This window comes from Pseudorca crassidens, chromosome 11 (assembly GCF_039906515.1).
Source record: "Pseudorca crassidens isolate mPseCra1 chromosome 11, mPseCra1.hap1, whole genome shotgun sequence".
Taxonomy (NCBI): domain Eukaryota; kingdom Metazoa; phylum Chordata; class Mammalia; order Artiodactyla; family Delphinidae; genus Pseudorca; species Pseudorca crassidens.
In genome coordinates, this window is record NC_090306.1 from 29,184,420 (window position 1) to 29,202,437 (window position 18,018).

The window sequence follows — 18,018 nt, forward strand, 5'->3', positions numbered from 1 at the left end:
AGTCCACCTGAGCTGGACTCATGTCCAACTGAAAATTCCTGCCTTCCTAGTGGCCCGGTTTAGGTGAATTAATGCCTCACAAAGATTTTTGATTACAAGAGACAGGAGGTGGAAAGCAACTAACAGAAATGTCTTTCCTTTCTTCCTTCAAGGAACTGCTCTATGTGGTGCTGTGTAATCTCATGGAGATGTTCCATAACTGAGCAATCGTACTTGTTTTTTTGAAACTATGTTCAGTTTGATAAAACATGACATTTTATTTCCTATGCCTCTTTTTCTACACTTTTGCTTTCAGTTGATTACCACTCCTCCAACAATAATTGAATATGTAAGATTTTCCTCATGTTCTGATTTCTAGGAAACCAAGGCTAAGACATGATGCTTATCAGACAGGTAGGTAAGATAAAATTGAGGGCAAAGTAGAAACTATTTAAGCATTTTATAATCCTATGATTATCTGAGGCACAGAATTTGTGCCTTTAGTTACACTTGCATTCCAAGCCCCACAATATTATTGAGACTATAGGCCATACCTAAAACAGCAGAACTATGAGTCTTTACTACAGGAAAGACTTTTACAATTATGTTTTCCAAAAACAGTTTTTCTAGTGTGAACAGATGCAACAAATTAATTTTTCTTCTTGTAAATCTATAAAAATATTGCAAATAACCTGTCAGTTATGACCTTTAGAATGATATTGACCTTTTAATCTCATAATGGTGAAAAAGTGATAAAGTATAGCTGCACATAAATTGTATTTCAACCCTACCCACCCGTGAGAATTGATAAACAATAAGCAGAAAAATACAGAGTTGTTCAGTACAATCACATACCAGGAGTAATGGACACTGAGAGTGTTTAATGGACAATTAATTATTTTTCACATCCAGAAAAGAAACATGTGTGTGAGAATCTTGCTGCTCTCGTCTGCATATAAACTAGGTTTTTACACAATGTTCGGCAACATGCAGACCTAAGTTCAAGAGGCCTGTACTACTGTTAGAATGAATGTGAAGAAGACAGTGTTATAATGAAAAATATATGAAACAGTGAAAAGTTCATGCCTACTTAAAGGCAACCTTATATTACATTGAAGTTTGTGTACCAGTACTAATGAAAAGGGGCAATAAAAGAGGTTCTTTTATGCTAAATTAAAGAATAGATGTATATCAGAGACTCTTTCTTGTTAAAGCTTTAGCAGAGGATCACCAAAATGATCTCTCTTTCAAGAGAATACCTGCATTACACATAGTCAGCAACTGGATACCTGTATATCTATGCTAAAACTCCAGACATGTTTCCCTCAAGTTCTCTGACAAGGATAGAGGCTCCAAAGCCACCTGTTTGAGCTACTAAACCTCCTTTATGTCGCACCAGGTTCAAGGCTCTTGATCAAGTAGCCAGTTACTTCTGGAAGGTAAAGGAATTGTGCAACGATGTAAAGGGTGCTTATACCTTTCTGCTCCCAGCCTCTTAAACTTCAGATTTTTTTTTTTTTTTTGCCACACCGCGTAGCATATGGGGTCTTCCGCAACCAGGAATCAAACTCGTGCCCTCTGTAGTAGAAGTGTGGAGTCTCAACCACTAGACAACCAGGGAAGTCCCCAATTTCAGAATTAAAGCCTTGTTGCAACCCACAGTCCTGTCTCTAGCATAGTTGACTCAATTCATAGATATTTTAACCAGTGAGTCAGGGAATTTTTAAGAAATAGCCTTATAGACTTTGGGGTAAAAGACCTGGAATCAATGAGATATGTGATGTTAAGTCTTTTCTGGGTGGAAAGGTAGGTAGGGGCAACTCAGTTTGAACTCTTGGCCATGTTAGAGTGTGATACGGAAATAGATGAGCCAGACAACATTCAGGGGTTACCAACTAGTAAGGAGCCCTGTAATATAAATAAAATAATCTAATGTGATATCAGTGAACTGATATCATTTACTCTTATAAAAATGACAAACTGTAACTTAGGCCCACTCTAACCTAAACAGAGCACGTCATTAAAGACAATTAATGTTCTTTGCTAACTCCTATTTCTTCTGTTGGCCTTTCACATTTCCCAGTCTCAATCTGCATAGTCATGCAGAGCCTGATTCTTACACCAGCCACTAACAGAAAACAGGAGCCAATGGGCACAGTCATTTTTAATTCCCAAACATGTTTAACAAGAATGAATGGTATATTTAATTATTTACATTTAAACTATTACTATGTTTTCTGAGAAAAATGTATCAAATAAAATGCAAAGAAAAATTAAGAGAATATGGAAACTGCAGTCAAGTTTAAAACATTTTCCTACTGAGGTAAGTCCAATTACAATTACAAAAGAAAAGAAAAATGGCAAAAGCAAAGTTTCAAACTTACCAGTAGAATAAAATTTGGAACCCTGCCTATGTACGTTACCTCTAACTTTAATGAGTATGGGTGTTTTCTGACTCATGCGTTCCATGTATTAATAATGGATAAATGCAAAATTATAAGCGGTACCAAATAAGCAAAAATGCTAGGATACACTTAAATCTCTTAAGTATTTATAAAGGAATTGTTATAGTAATTTCATTAATTGAAAGTCAATTTATCCATACTCCCACCAAATGAATTTTCAACACTATCAAAAGACTATGAGTTTGAATTAGGATTTTTAAACTATTGTGCTATGACAAAGTTAACTCATAGTATGTAATCCAGGAAGCTCATTGTTTCTATGAAATATTTCTTGCCTACAGCTCCCACATTATAATGAGAACTACAATTGCAATATTCCTCTTACTTATCCCTTTTCATCTATACATGCTTATTTTTTTCCCTACGAAAGTGATGACTTCTTCTGCTGGCCTAATCTTTTAGTTTGTTTAATTTGATATGAATGTATCTTTCCTTATTAGATTGCTCTAAAAGACGATATTTTATGTTACATTTCCAAATTGTGTGTGTGTGTGTGTGTGTGTGTGTGTGTGTGTGTGTGTGTGTCTGTCCTCAATTATCCACATAATTTCTAAGGCCAGCAAACAAACCCTTGAGTCATCATCTGACCCAAATTCTAGAAACACCTCATTGTCATTTGATGGATCATAATATTTTATACCAATGACTATAGGTTGTTTTGTTGTATATGTTTTATTTGTTATATACATCATGTGAAGTATGATAATGATTATAAGAAGGCATGATAATTTTTTTATTAAATGGACTTTTCCAAATGTCATCATTAATAAATCAATCTATAGATTTAACACAATCTAAATTAATACTGCAGAAAAATATTTATTATTTTTGTAACAATTGACAAGTGATTTTAAATATTTTATGAAAATGCAGAGGACCCGGAAAAGCCCAAATGACTTTCAAAGAGAAAAAAAAAGTTGGAACACATGTACTACCTGATTCCGAGATTTACTCTAAACATACTTTATCACATTGGTATGGTATTGGTGTAAGTATAGAAATATAGATTAATGTAACAGAATTTCAAGAAATAGATACACTCATACATGGTTAATTAATTTTCAACAAAAATGCCAGTGGAGAAAGGGATGCTTTTAGAACAAATTCTTTTGGAACAAGTAGATATCCGTATGAAACAATAGGTAAATAACCTCAACTTTTACCTTAATCAAACAGAAAATTAGTTCAGAATGGATCATAGACCTAAACAGTAAACACTAGGAATAACAAGTAACTTTCTAAACTGGATAAGCTACTGCTAATATTTTATGTAATGGTGAAATTATAAAATTTACTCTTATGTTTGGGCACAAGAAGGTTTTTCCACTCTCACTAATTCTATTCAAAAATAAACTAGAAATACTAGTTGGTGGAATTAGGCAAGGGAAAGAAATAAAGACTGTGTAGATTGGATAGAAAGAAATACAACTCTCTTCATTCACAGCTGACCTGTTTGTGTACTTGACTATCTTAAGGAATCTATTTAAAAAGCTACTAGAGCTTGCAAATTGTTTAGCAAGGAAACAGAGTACAATATTAATATACAAAAGTCAATTGTTTTTCTATATACTAGCAAGGAAAAATGGGAAATTGAACATTTTAAAAATACCATTTAGAGTAGCATCAACAAACATGAATACTTTGTGATACATTTGATAAAATATATGTAAGTGCTGAGGACTAGAAATTATAAAACATTGCTGAGATACACTAGAGAAAACTAAAATAAACGGAGAAACAATATTATGAAGTTATCTCCAAGTTGCTCTATAGACTTAATGTAGTCTTTTTACAAAGAAATAATCAAACTGATTCTAAAATGTATATATAAATACAAAAGATCTAAGTTAGCTAAAACCATTTTGGAAGAGAACATATCCTACATAATTTCAAGATTTATTATAAAGCTACTATAATTAAAATAGTGTAGTATTAGCATAAGGATAAACAAACAAAATAGGGAGTCTAGATATAAACTCATACATATATGGTCAAAAATGCTGAGATTGTTCAGGGAGCAAAAGATGATGCTCTAGCACATGTGATGATGGAAGATAGGAAAATGCAGAACACACATAAAATAGGAACTACTTTGAAGCTGGTAAGATATTAACATACATTTTCGGGAGTGAGATTTCCAGATCTTTATGTAGGTGTCAATGCAGCAGGCTGGAGGGATTCGTAGGAGGAGAAGCACATGAAGGACATGGAGTAACAGAAGAGTTAGAATAAGCTGCCTTTCAAAAAGGAACAATACTCTGTGTCAGACCAAAGGCACTAAAGGCATGGTTTGATTATTTCACAACTTTGTGTAGGATTGATACTCTGTAAAGGTTAAAATCTTTAGGAAGAAATCAGATAAGCAGCGTTGCAAATACCACACCAACCTACAATTTACTGACTACAAGCTCTGTGTTTGTGGAAGCGTGTGTGTGTGTGTGTGTGTGTGTGTGTGTGTGTGTGTGTGATTGAGAGAGAGAGGCTATCTCTGATATTCCCTTCTAGCTACTTAGAAGACATCTTAGAAACTTTGGGTCATCTCTTAGGAGTATATATACCGTGGCATTGGCAGCTAGAGGGTAATGTGAAAAAGAGGTCTGAAAGATGAAGCTTTCTCCTGAGAGCTAACTTTTTCAGAACAAATTGGGCAGCTGAGAAATATTCACTCTCCAGACCTCAGAAGATAGTTAAAATCAGTGATCTCAGGGTGGTCAAAGAAAACAAATACCAAAGGCTGACTCAGAACCCAAACATTTGTTGTGACTCTCTTCAAAGAACTCTTGGGTGATATTTTTATTTAAATCAATGTTTACAGATTTTGTCAAGTTTTCTGAATTTGTCTGCCAAGTACACTCATGTACTTTTTCAATAAATAATTGGAAAATTATTTATTTTCAATGTAAATGAACAAAAATAGTCCAAGATAAAAAATAGAAAGAATAAAGCATGATTTGAATCAAATCCATATGTTCTTTAGTACCTGGCATGTATAGTATATATAGTTCAGATTGTTTATTCTTATTCATATATTTTGTTTTATTTTATTTCACTGAATTCTTGCAACAACCACTCTGCTCTTTATCAATAATTATTTTCCATTTAATAGGAGAAGGAATGATGAATTTCTAAATATAATCTTATTTATCTGCATGTTCCCTACTCTTCAAAGAAAGGAGTTTGTCATTTTTTCCACTCATGTTACATATTCAGGTTTAAGAACACAACAGAGAGGGTACTGAGAATAAATATTTAAGAATATTTATAAGATTTCTAGTAAGTATGATACTCTTGGAAAAATTAATTTTTATACCAAATGGCATAGCTTGAATTCATAAGTGGAAGAACAATGAGAATTTGAAGTGTTGTTATATTTGTTCAAGGACATTGCTCTTAAAAATTTGAGAAACAGTATTTAGTGTAATTGTTAAGAGCACAGATTTGAGGTCAGACTATTTGGGTAAAATAAATACATCTGCCTTTTATTGGCTGTGTTTACTTGAGCAAGCTATTTAATGTCTCTGGGTCTTTGTTCCTCAACTGTAAAATGGAGATAATATATTCATATCTGTTGTCAAGAATAAATAAATACACGAGAAACACTTCGAATGCAGCCTTATCTACATTAAAGTACTGTGTGTTAGTGATTATATTTAGTCTATTTTCCTATCCAGTGATAAAAATTTTCATTTCACATTTAATTTCCTAGGGGCATTTTATAACAACTAGAAACCACAATAAAAGCAAAAAAGTTCTCAACACAATTATTTTCACTTCTGCAACATGCTTTCCGTATGTATGTGTTTCCCCCTTGATTGATCTACATTCTATAGTTGTTTAACCTACTTTACCGAAATTTCTCCCTGATGATATTGTCCTCTCAAATTTCATTTCAGACATTCCCTCCTTCATCCTAAAGCCCAACTAAATCCCCTGATATAAATGATCATCTCTCCATCTTAAGTCCCATAATAATTATCACCTCGGTTGTAGCAAAGATTGCATTCTGCTTTGACTTTTTTTCATCCTCATCCAGATCTTAAATAACTTATCCATGAGCTTTGAATTGAATCATTCTCCATCACATGTATAACTTGAGCTTTTTCTTTGTTATTTCATAGGTAATTTTTAAGTTATAAAACTAATGACTTTAGAATATTCAATGTAACTTAATACTTTATATGTATATGTAATACCTTATGTAATGTATAGTTAGAATTAAGATTCAATTATTTTCCAAATATTTTTATTTGTGGGTATCTATATAAACATTTGCCTTTGCTCTGTTTTCTAATTTTAACTTTAAGAAAAGGTAGTACTTTTCCTCTGTATTTACTAGTGGTTTTACAATATTTTAAAATGTATTTTTCTTACATTGTGCTCATCCATAATATTACAAACATTGGGTATTGCATTAATACGACTAAGTTGCTGTAACTTAGTTTGTTAACAAGAATATATTTCAAGAAGTATACTGTCCAATTAGTTTTCTATTTGAATAATTTACAAACCTTCTGAAAATGGATAATAGTGAATAATAAAAATGTCATACAAATTAGTAAGACCTCTCTAATTATATAACTATATGATATATTCTAAATCTTTGGGCCTTAAACACAAGATAAATCTAAAAAACCTTATAATTTAGATAAAATACATAATAACAAAAACAATAGCAAAGACAAACATTCCTATAGTTCCTACTATTTATCACACAATTTAAGAACTTTACTAATGCATCTATTTGACGGCAAACAAAAGCTTAACACTGACAATTTCTAGTGCTATTACATGTGATTATTTCTCCTTATACTTTTTTGTTTTGTGCAATAATTTTGTTAACAAATATGTTACTTTGGGGCTGAAAATTTTTGCCTTTTATGCCTTTTTTCTTTATTTTATTTTTAAGAAGTTACTTTCTGTTTTTCCAAATAATTGTACCAGAGTGGGTTTTTCATACATTCTGATATTCAGTGGAGGAGATTCTCATACACAAATGTTTTTTAATGATTTTATCTTAACAAATCTTATAGGAATTTTTAAAATTTGAAATATAGTTATTTATTTCTAAGTTAATCTCAAGAGAAAGTCAAAATAACTGCAACTATAAGATGTAAGAAATAGGTATACATGAAATGAAAGAGAAAAAGAAATTCTTAAAATCAGCAACTATCAAAAAATCTTATATATTTACTTATACCATTTTCAACATACATATAATCATATGCCTCATTTTATGGAAAAAGTTGGCAATATTATATATAGTAAAAATGTAAAAGCAGCAGCGAGTTCAATGTGAGTCTTCTTTATTTATAGAAAAATTTCAATGAAATGATTTCAATCTCATGATCTATCCCTTTAAAGAGGTTCTCTGGTACCACCTTATCCCCACCCCCATCTGTATATGTGTGTGTATTTGAAAAAGTTTTAGACTTTTATTTGGAAAAATTAAAATGGTGTGATGTGTCTCTCTAATATGGGTCTCATTTTTCAGACTTTTTTATACTTCAGTCTGAATGCAAGAATTAAGGTCACTAGTGTTATACTTTAAGGGTTTGGGGGCTTATTTTTGGATAACTGTGAGACTGGGCCCATTTTCACATTAGCAGTGTCTTGAAAATTATTCCACTGGGTAACAGACATATTCAAAAACCACAATCAATAAAATTAATATTTTAGATACGATCATAATAAAATCTTATTAATAAGTGATTAGGTGTGGGGGGAATATTTTATGTGCATTTTGTTAATAAACAAAATATAACATGCATTCACTTTTAAGTGAATAGCCGATAGCTCAAAGTACTGCCAGTATTGCAGTTTTGAAAGAAGAATTTCCCTTCACCAAATAAATGTTAGTCCTGATATATTTCCTGAAACAAACTAACTTTTTATTCTCCAAGTTAGGTTTTTAGTCTATGAACTTCAGCATATTTTTGAATGTTTCTTTCTTTTTTTTTAAAATTTTATTTATTTAATTTATTTATTTTTGGCTGCATTGGGTCTTCGTTACTGTGCGCGGACTTTTTCCAGTTGTGAGGAGCGGGGACTACTCTTCCGTGTGGTGCGAGGGCTTCTCATTGTGGTGGCTTCTCTTGTTGCGGAGCACGGGCTCTAGGCACGCGAGCTTCAGTAGTTGTGGCTCGCGGTCTCTAGAGCGCAGGCTCAGTAGTTGTGGCCACGGGCTTAGTTCCTCCACGGCATGTGGGATCTTCCCGGACCAGGGCATGAACCCGTGTCCCCTGCATTGGCAGGAAGATTCTTAACCACTGCGCCACCAGGGAAGCCCAAATGTTTCTAATAATGGTGTACCGTGAACTAATTCAACACCAATCATTTTCACATACTGGATTTTGTTGTTTCAAGCAATGAAAGCCACTTAAGCACAAGGACATCCTTTATTGAGAAATAGGATACCACTTAGAAATGCATCACAATAGTTGCAGAATATATATTATCTAATATTCACTGGGCTCACTGTGAAACAGACTTGAGCTAGCAATAAAACAACGTATTTTATTAATTTTCATTTACTTAAGGGTCATTTAGTCCAAACTAAATATAAATTATCATTAATTCATTCAACAATATTTATGGAGCACTGATTTAGGGGCAGGTCCTTCTCCAAGCTATGGAATTTCTGTAAGTTTCCAAAAGACATGAGTCCTCAACTCATGAAGCTCAGTCCTATAAATCTTAATTATATTAAAACGTCTTTTGTAGGGCTTCCTTGGTGGTGCAGTGGTTGAGAGTCCGCCTGCCGATGCAGGGGACACGGGTTCGTGCCCCGGTCCGGGAAGATCCCACATGTTGCGGAGCGGCTGGGCCCGTGAGCCACGGCCGCTGAGCGTGCGCGTCCGGAGCCTGTGCTCCGCAACGGGAGAGGCCACAACAGTGAGAGGCCCGCGTACCGCAAAAAAAAAAAAAAAAGTCTTTTGTAAAGAACTTTTGTTGTTGTTTCTAAAACAGACTCAATTCAAAGAATTAAAGATAAATTATATACTCATATAAAATTTCAGTTTGATTTAAGTTAAGAAAAAAAACAAGAGAGAGAAAGTATATCTTTCAAATTTCAAAAACAAAATTATCCACTTCTCATTAAAGCATTTACCTTGTGTAAAATAAGGATGCTTCAGCTTTTTCTCTCACTTCCATAGGAAGGGATATTTCTTCTTTTAAGAGAGAATTTCCTGGCATTTTCCTTTTTTTACTAAAAAGAAACTATTCTTATATGTTTTACCAGATTTTCACAGCATCAGGACCCGGGGTAATCAAAGTCATTCACCAGAATGACCGTGCATTGTAACAAGGCCTTCTACTGCTGCCGTCTGTCAAGAATAGAATCATTTTTTTGATGTAGAGAAGCCAGGAAGAAATAAAATGAAATGTCTGCCCTTTAACATTTCAGAACTGGGAAACTGATTCACTCTGCCCTATTCCAGTTAACTGTAATAGATGTATTTTTGTACTTGTTCAAACCACAGAGCTTCTGATGGGCATTCTTTTAAAATACTCCTATAGATAGAATATATTCTTCCTCTCTGTTTATTTTCTTTGGAATGGCAGCTGCCTCAACTTAATGAGATTGAGACCATTGCTCTGAGGATCAGGTGCTAGTTCAGTGAGATTAATGAACAGTATGAAAGCTTAGTTTGATATTTGAAAAACTTATTTGTTTACTTATTTATGACCACTACTCATGGAATTCTGCTCCATAACCAGTGAATTCTAGTTCCTCAGGCCTGATTCAGGGTAACGTGTAGACTTTAAAATATGACCGATACTATCCTGATGATATTTTGACATCCTTGACTCTCTAGTAGAATCAGTAGATTTTTAGCAACATTTATTATTTGTTCAGAGATTTAGAGTTCATTCATTTGCATTATCTGTCTTATCACAGTGCCTGAGTGAAGAATGATGGTGATGGTTTCTATAAATACACATTCTCAGTTGAAGGAAACATTTTTCTAATCCTTTCCTATGGTCATTAAAAATATTTTGAAAGTAAATATTAAATATTTTCAATACCAGTTAAAATTAAAGTATTATATCTCTGTGTATCTATTAATATTGTAATTGCATCGTAGTAAGCTGAAAAATGTCTTCCCCCAAAATATTCACAACCTAATCCCTGCAACCTGTGAATGTTACCTTATATTGCAAAAAAAAAAACAGGGGTATTTGCAGATGTGATTAAATTGAGATCTTAAGATAGAAAATTATGTTGGATTATCCTAAATGCCATCACATGTATCCCTATAAAAGGGACTCAGATTTTACACAGATGGGGGAGAAGGCAACGTGAAGATGGAGCAGAGAGATACTTAAAGACACTGGAATGATGGGGCCACATTTGACGGGATGCCTGCAGCCACCAGAAACTGGAAAAGTCAAGGAAAAAATTCTCCTATAGAGCCTCTGGGGGGGGGGGGCCATGGCCCTGCCGCCACTATGACTCAGATTAAGTAATACTGACAGAACTGTGAGAGAATAAATGGGACACATTTTGCTTGTTTTAAGCCAAGTATCTGCTGAATTGTTACAGAAACTTTTTATGACTTGGAAAAATTATTCTTATGTTATCTTCTTGATTGAGGGCTTAGCTAATTTATTTCTTGGTTTTTAGTTAATTCTTGAAACATCAATGTCTTTCTGAGAACTATTTTTATCATATTATATATTCATCAGCCCATAATCCATATGGTTGCCATTTAAGCAAACTTAGTGAGATTTTTCTTAGTGCCCGTATTCTATGTCTGTAAAACATTATAGATGTTTGAATAGATTGAATGTTATTCATATCGTAGACACATATATTATAGGTTAATATATAGAGGGGTATGGATAGATACTTTTTAATATCAAGTAAAACCAAGTTTTATTATGATATAATTCCTTCTTTGTTTTCTCCTCTTAGTTTTTTGCTTGCTTTGCTATATTTGAACAAAACTGTTTTCTATTGACTTATTACTTACACATGTCATACAGTTTGTAATGATTTCCTGTGACTTTAAAATATACATTGTTATATCTTTAATTAATAGACCTTTAGTTAACCAGTTTCTACCTATAGGTGATATGCTGTTTCACCTGTCATATAAGGTCTTTAAAACTGGCCTTAAAATGCCCTAAGGCCAACATTGTCACAGTTTTTTTAGCTAAAGACTTTTGTCTTGTGGTGGAAATAAAGGGGAAGCATCAGGATGCATATACTTGTCCCACCCACATGGCTGTGTTCCCCTCTCCAGTCTGCATCACTAATAAGCATTTCTAGTTGATCTTTCAGACCTTTACTGTGAGAGACCAATGGATTTAATGAAGAAAGAGTCCTCCAGGGCATGCAGACTCCCCCAGTTTCTTCAGTGCAGGGTTGTTTCACATGGCATTCCCAGCCTGCAATTAACCTTCCTCAAATGTCTGTCCTTCTAACTAAATTCTTCTTACCAGCTTCCTGCTGTGTCTACCAATTTTGTTTACTTTTGTGTTGTTTTAAGAACTTGTTTTATCTGTATGTAACAGTACTATTGTAACAGTGAAGAGCTAAATTGGACTCCAGGTTAGATCTGTTTCTTTGAATTTAACCTTTGCTTTTCGTTGCTTTTCTTATTATATCATACATAATGGCCTGCCTCAAGGAACACTGCCCCTCTGCCTGAATGTTAAACTAAACTGCCTTTGTTCAGCTCACAGGGAGCCGATCTGACCCTGCCCGCTTGTGAATGGCTGCAGTTAAGAAGAAATTAACACATCTCCTCCTATTTTGCAAGATAAATGGCCTGTTTTACTTTACTTCTTCACCTTCTCTCCCTCTCTGTTCTGTAAAAGAAACTGGCATCCAGACCCCGATAAGATGGTTTTTTGGGAACATCTCGGTCTGCCGGCTTTCTGAATGAAATCGCTCTTCCTTGCCTCACCACTTCCTGTCCCGATTTATTGGCCTGCCGTGCGGCGGCGAGCAGAGCGAGCTTGGACTCGGTAACACTACTGCATTATTTGGAACATTAGTTACCTCTTAGATGTCATTTTCTAAGAAAGACAGCGTCACATCTGACTCTAACAAATTGTAAATTCTTAAGTATGTCTTAACTGCTAGAATTTTCTATTTCTTATTCCACTTTTTAGAGTATTTCCCTCATTCACATGTGTGTTATATTGTGCAAGTTTTACACACTTGTGATGTTTCTCTGTTCTTGTTTATCATAATTTTTACTGATATAAAGCAAACCCCTTGATTTTTAAAGCATTTTTACCGTAAATTCTATTTTGACTGAGATTTACATTGAAAATCTTGTTTTAATCTTGCTTAAAATTTCCAGGTCTATAAATGGAGATACTTTTAAATGTCTTAAATTTTGGTTTTGATTTGTCTATAAATAATATAGTGATAGAATTTTAAGTAGTCAGTCTAGGAAAATTTGTCTTTTAATGCAAGCTTTATATCAATTCACAATTATTATGATCCATAATATACTTCATCTTATATCTGGTTTTCAATGAAATTCTTTTGCTTTTTCCCTTGTTTCTGCATTTTCTTGTATTCCAATTTAAAAACTTTTCTAGAAATAGTTTGTATTTTATATTTATGGTTCTTATTTTTCTCTAATACTTAAAAATGTCTATCCTCTCTTTATAAATGGTACATGTGAAACCGAGCAGGGCCCTTTTGAGGCTCCCAGGCACGGAGGTCTCTTTTTTGTCCCCTATTTCTTGTCGGCGAGACTCCAGCCTCCTTGACCTTCCCTGAGTTCCAAAGGGCAGATTCAAACAGTTGCTAATCAAGGGAGGAGGAGCCAAAAAACCACTTGAGGCAAGATTAAAGGGAGCAGAGAAGCTCATCTAGATTAGGAGACCCGCCACTGAGACCCTGCACACACCCTAATCTTGTCAGCAACCCCACCCTTGGGAAGCATTTTTATAAAACTTATCAGATCCTCCTGGGTGGGGACACACAGTTTTTTGAGGCAGAAGCTCCCTGTGTCCCCCTTTGCCTGGTAAAGTTATAAAGCTATCCTCTTCTATCTCATCCAAAGCTCTGTCTCCGAGGTTCGATTCAGCACTGGTGTACAGAGAAGCTGAGCTTTCGACATCACAGGTAACTGAAATGACCGGATCTAAATGTAAAACAACTTTAACTGCAGCATAAACATCTATGTATATATCCCTGGTAAAACAAACAAATAACAAAAATATCACTATGCATAACTTCTCCTATAACATAGCAATACATTTTGCATGGAATTTCTTGATCTTTCTCCCCTCCCTACCTCTAAACCCAAGGGTTGGTCCTGCCATCTAAAATATCTCTTCTTGTTTATAAGTTTTTTTTTTTTTTTTTTTTTGCGTTACGCGGGCCTCTCACTGCTGTGACCTCTCCCGTTGTGGAGCACAGGCTCCAGACGCGCAGGCTCAGCGGCCATGGTTCACGGGCCCAGCCGCTCCGCGGCATGTGGGATCCTCCCAGACCGGGGCACGAACCCGTGTCCCCTGCATCGGCAGGCGGACTCTCAACCACTGCGCCACCAGGGAAGCCCTATAAGTTTTTATATATACAAACAAAAACAGCAAACAACATGAACGTTCTTAAATGGTAAAAATGCTGAATAAATGATAGTACATATAAATACAGAAATATTACCGTTTTTATATGTGACTTGTATGTCTGTCCTCACATGATATCTTGATTGATGTTTAAGTGGGAAATGTGGGTTTCAGAGTACTGTGCATAGTTTGCTTCCATTCTTTATAGAAGTAAACAGCAAACACATCTACATATGTGTTTGTGTGTATGTATGTTTTTGTATGGGTGCGTGGTATTGAAGCCGAATCCAGCCTCTGTACCCTGACACCGAATTGAATCTCAGAGACAGAGTTTTGGGTGAAGTAGAAAAGAATAGCTTTATTACTTTGCCAGGCAAAGGGGGACACAGCGGTATAATGTCCGCAAAACTGTGTGTCCAAAAAGGGAGGGGGGGTTGTGAAGAGTCTTATAGTCAAGGGGGCAGGGTTGCTGATAAGGATCGGGCTGTGCATTCCTTCAATCCAAATATCATCTGGCATCAGGTGGTGATGGGCAAACTGTTACCGTATCTGGAATGAAGAGTGCTTCATCAAGTAGTTAACATCTTCCATTTGGTGAGGGTTTTAGTTCTGCAGAAGAGCTCAAAGATATTGTTATGAATATCCTTTGCGGGGGGTGGGGGTGGGAGTGGGGGGGGGACCAGGATCCTGCCCTCAAGGCTGTACTATTGTTTCTAGACTGCTCCTCCCTTGTCTCTTCATCCCCCCCCTCCTGATTAGCAACTGTTTGAACCTGGCCTTTGGAACTCAAAGAAGGGGATACAGAAAGGCTTTTGTGCCCAGGAGCCCCATAGGGTCCTGCTGGGTTTCAGTATCTTTTTAAATTCATGAGGAAAGATGTAATAAGTTATACATAAAAAAAAAAAACTCATTGCTTGAAGGAGCTAGAAAATGTTTTATTTCTGTGATTGCATTGAATTTGTATTATTTTGCAATACAAATATTTAGTACTTAAATTGCATTACATTCCAAAGTAGTGTTGTCAAAAAGTATTTATGTTTTAGTCAGTTTTCTCCAGAAAAACAGAGCCTGCAGCAGATATAAAGATATGCAGAGAGAATTTTTTTATGAAGGTGACGTGATTATGGAGGCTGAGAAGTTCCGCGATCTGCAGTTGGCTTGCTGGAGGCCCAGAACACTGGTGACGTAGTTCCTCTTCAAACCCAAAGGCTAAGTGGAGGGGAGCCAGTGGTGTAGGTCCCAGTCTGAGTCTGAAGGCCTGAGAACCGAAATCATTGATATCTAAGGGCAGAAGAGGGACCTCCTGGCTCCAACAGAGAGTAAATTCACCCTTCCTCTGCCTTGTTCTATTCAGGCCCTCAGTGGATTGTGTGATGCCCCCCTCCATTGGTGAGGGCCATCTTCTTGACTCAGTCTACTGATTCAGATGCTAATCTCTTCCAGAAACACCCTCACAGACATACCCAGAAATAATGTTTCACAAGGTATCTGGGCATCCCTCAGCCCAGTCAACCAAGTTGACACATAAAATTGTCTATCACAATTTAGCATAAGCTGTGTTTTGCTATTTACATATATATGTACATACATATATAGTTTTTTTATATATAAATTTATTATCAGTTTTACTGACCTTTTCTATGTGATTAATTTTCTTTTTCTGAAAAAAATATGTATGTACTTTTAATTTTTATATTTCTTCAATATATTTGTATTTTTATAATTGCATAATTAGTTACAGAGTTGTTTTTGCAATATCTTTTTTTGACCACACTTGCACACGTCGCTATATTGTTTTGGAGAATGGGGTCATCTCTCAATACATGTTTTATTACCTCATCAGATAATAAAGAAAATGGGACTGTTTTAAAGTGTAAATATTCCTTTTCTCTAGGAGTTTGTAGCAATTTATTATTATTTTGTTTGTTCATTAATTTTGTCTGAATGTTTCAGATGAAAGCATCATCAATCTTAACAGCGTTTTGGGGGGTTGTTTTTAATTCAGTGATATGTTGTACTATATATTTATCTAAATACCTTTTTCTCTTATATTCTCTCTATCCCTTAGTAGGATATATGTTACTGAGGTTGCATATGCATTTATTTTAAATTCCTAAGCTCCCTTAAAGAAAAGTTTCATATTCATATTTTGCAGGAATGCTATCTTCTCAAACATTACTAAGCATATTTATTAAGTTATTTGTGTTTATTTTTCCATTAATTTCTTTCCTTAATAGATAGTTCTTTCATTAGCTCCAGCCAGTGTTCCTCTTCTATGTTCCCCTCAGATATTTGGTCATTATGGATTTTTCTGTGTAAATTTATAACAGTAGTAAGCATTGATCAATAGTAGTTGTTTAAGTGGCTTCTTTTTATTCACTCAGCACAACACTAAATATTTTTCTTTTCCAAACAGCAGATGCACTTTTACTTTATGTGATTTCTAGCTGTGATTGTAATTATGAACTTGAGTCTGGTCTGGTTTTTCTGGAAGAAAAGAACAGGAAGAAATAGCCTTTTCTATGGTGATGACCAGAAGTTTTCCTCAGCACACCTCTCAGCTTCTCCTTCCAGCTTCAACACTCTGGGAACCTGCCATACTTGATCTCTTTGGAGAGGTATTCTGGGACAAATCCTCTAGATACAGAAAATGTTAAGAGGTAACTGGCACAGAATTAACAGCTTTCATACTTGGCTACAAGACAGTCTTCTCTAGTTTCCCATATATTTCTTGACCTGATGCATTTAAGGACGTTTGAAATCACATTATTTTGAAGTGTCTTAATTTTGCTTATATTGGGTTGTGGAAGTTTCAGATTAGGTTTATCCTCTCAAGGCAATCTGATCTTATTGGCTCTGTATCCTTCAGAAATAACTGAATAATTGATTTACTAGGGACTTCTCTTGGTTTTTTAGGACCTCCAAGTCTTTAACTGTTTATTTACTATATTTTGTGATTTCTATAATCTCAATGGGATTTTTGAAGGAAGAAGAGATTAAAACATGCCCTTAGCCATTTTGAAACCCCAAGTCTCTCTTTTTTTTAGGGAATATCACAGTGAGGGAACAGAAAAAACAGTTAATACCAATCAGAGTTTAATACAGAGTACGGTTCTATGAGTTATACATGGACATATAAACAGCAGTTGAAATCTAATCCCTATTAGAAGGAAATGCACATTCTTAAATGTGATTATTTTAACTTCATTATGATTAATTTTAATAAAATTACATACAGTTTTCTGGAATCCAGTTTATCATTAATTAAAATGAAAGGTATGATTAATGCCTCCACATTAAAAGTGTTTTTAAAAATTAAGCAAGAAAAAAATACACTAATAAAGTAAATGTGTATTTTATTACTAAATAAGGAAAGTTAATTGGTTTGAAATAATTAGAAATAGACATATTCTAGATTTAAATTGGGTGTAGAATAGAAATCCCACAGAGAATGTAACTTTAATTCAAAAGGTAATACAGTGAATTTTACAAATCATAACTTGAGTGTGGGTGGAAAATCACTTCAGTTTCTTTTTTTGTTTTTGTTCTTTTTTTGCGGTACACGGGCCTCTCACTGTTGTGGCCTCTCCCGTTGCGGAGCACAGGCTCTGGACGCGCAGGCTCAGCGGCCACGGCTCACGGGCCCAGCCGCTCCGTGGCATGTGGGATCTTCCTGGACCGGGACACGAACCTGTGTCCCCTGCATCGGCAGGCGGGCTCTCAACCACTGCGCCACCAGGGAAGCCCTCGGTTTCTTTTTAAAGTGTGCATTCCTGGTCCTCATTTCCAAATATCCTAATGAGATTCACAAGAAACTAAATTCCTAACAAGAATCCCCAGGTAATTCTAATGAGAGACTGTTCCAAGAGAGTATGTACTCATTTTACCACTCAATAAAAGAGCTCAACAGAAATAGTTAATCAGATTTGATAATGCTGCAGCAATGCTAACTATGAGAGTAATAGTAATAATTACAATTACAAGAGCAAACAAATTAATAGCTTTATAGTTGTCAGTCTGCTATGAACTTTCTTTT

General features: G+C 35.0%; 1 long non-coding RNA gene across 1 annotated transcript; it reads left to right on the forward strand.

Moving 5' to 3' along the window:
- The first annotated feature begins 12,103 nt into the window (after positions 1-12,103).
- On the forward strand, positions 12,104-16,977 carry LOC137202807 (uncharacterized). Its single transcript, XR_010932792.1, has 3 exons — positions 12,104-12,419; positions 13,475-13,536; positions 16,487-16,977. It is a non-coding gene; the product is annotated as an uncharacterized lncRNA (long non-coding RNA).
- The last annotated feature ends 1,041 nt before the right edge of the window (positions 16,978-18,018 follow it).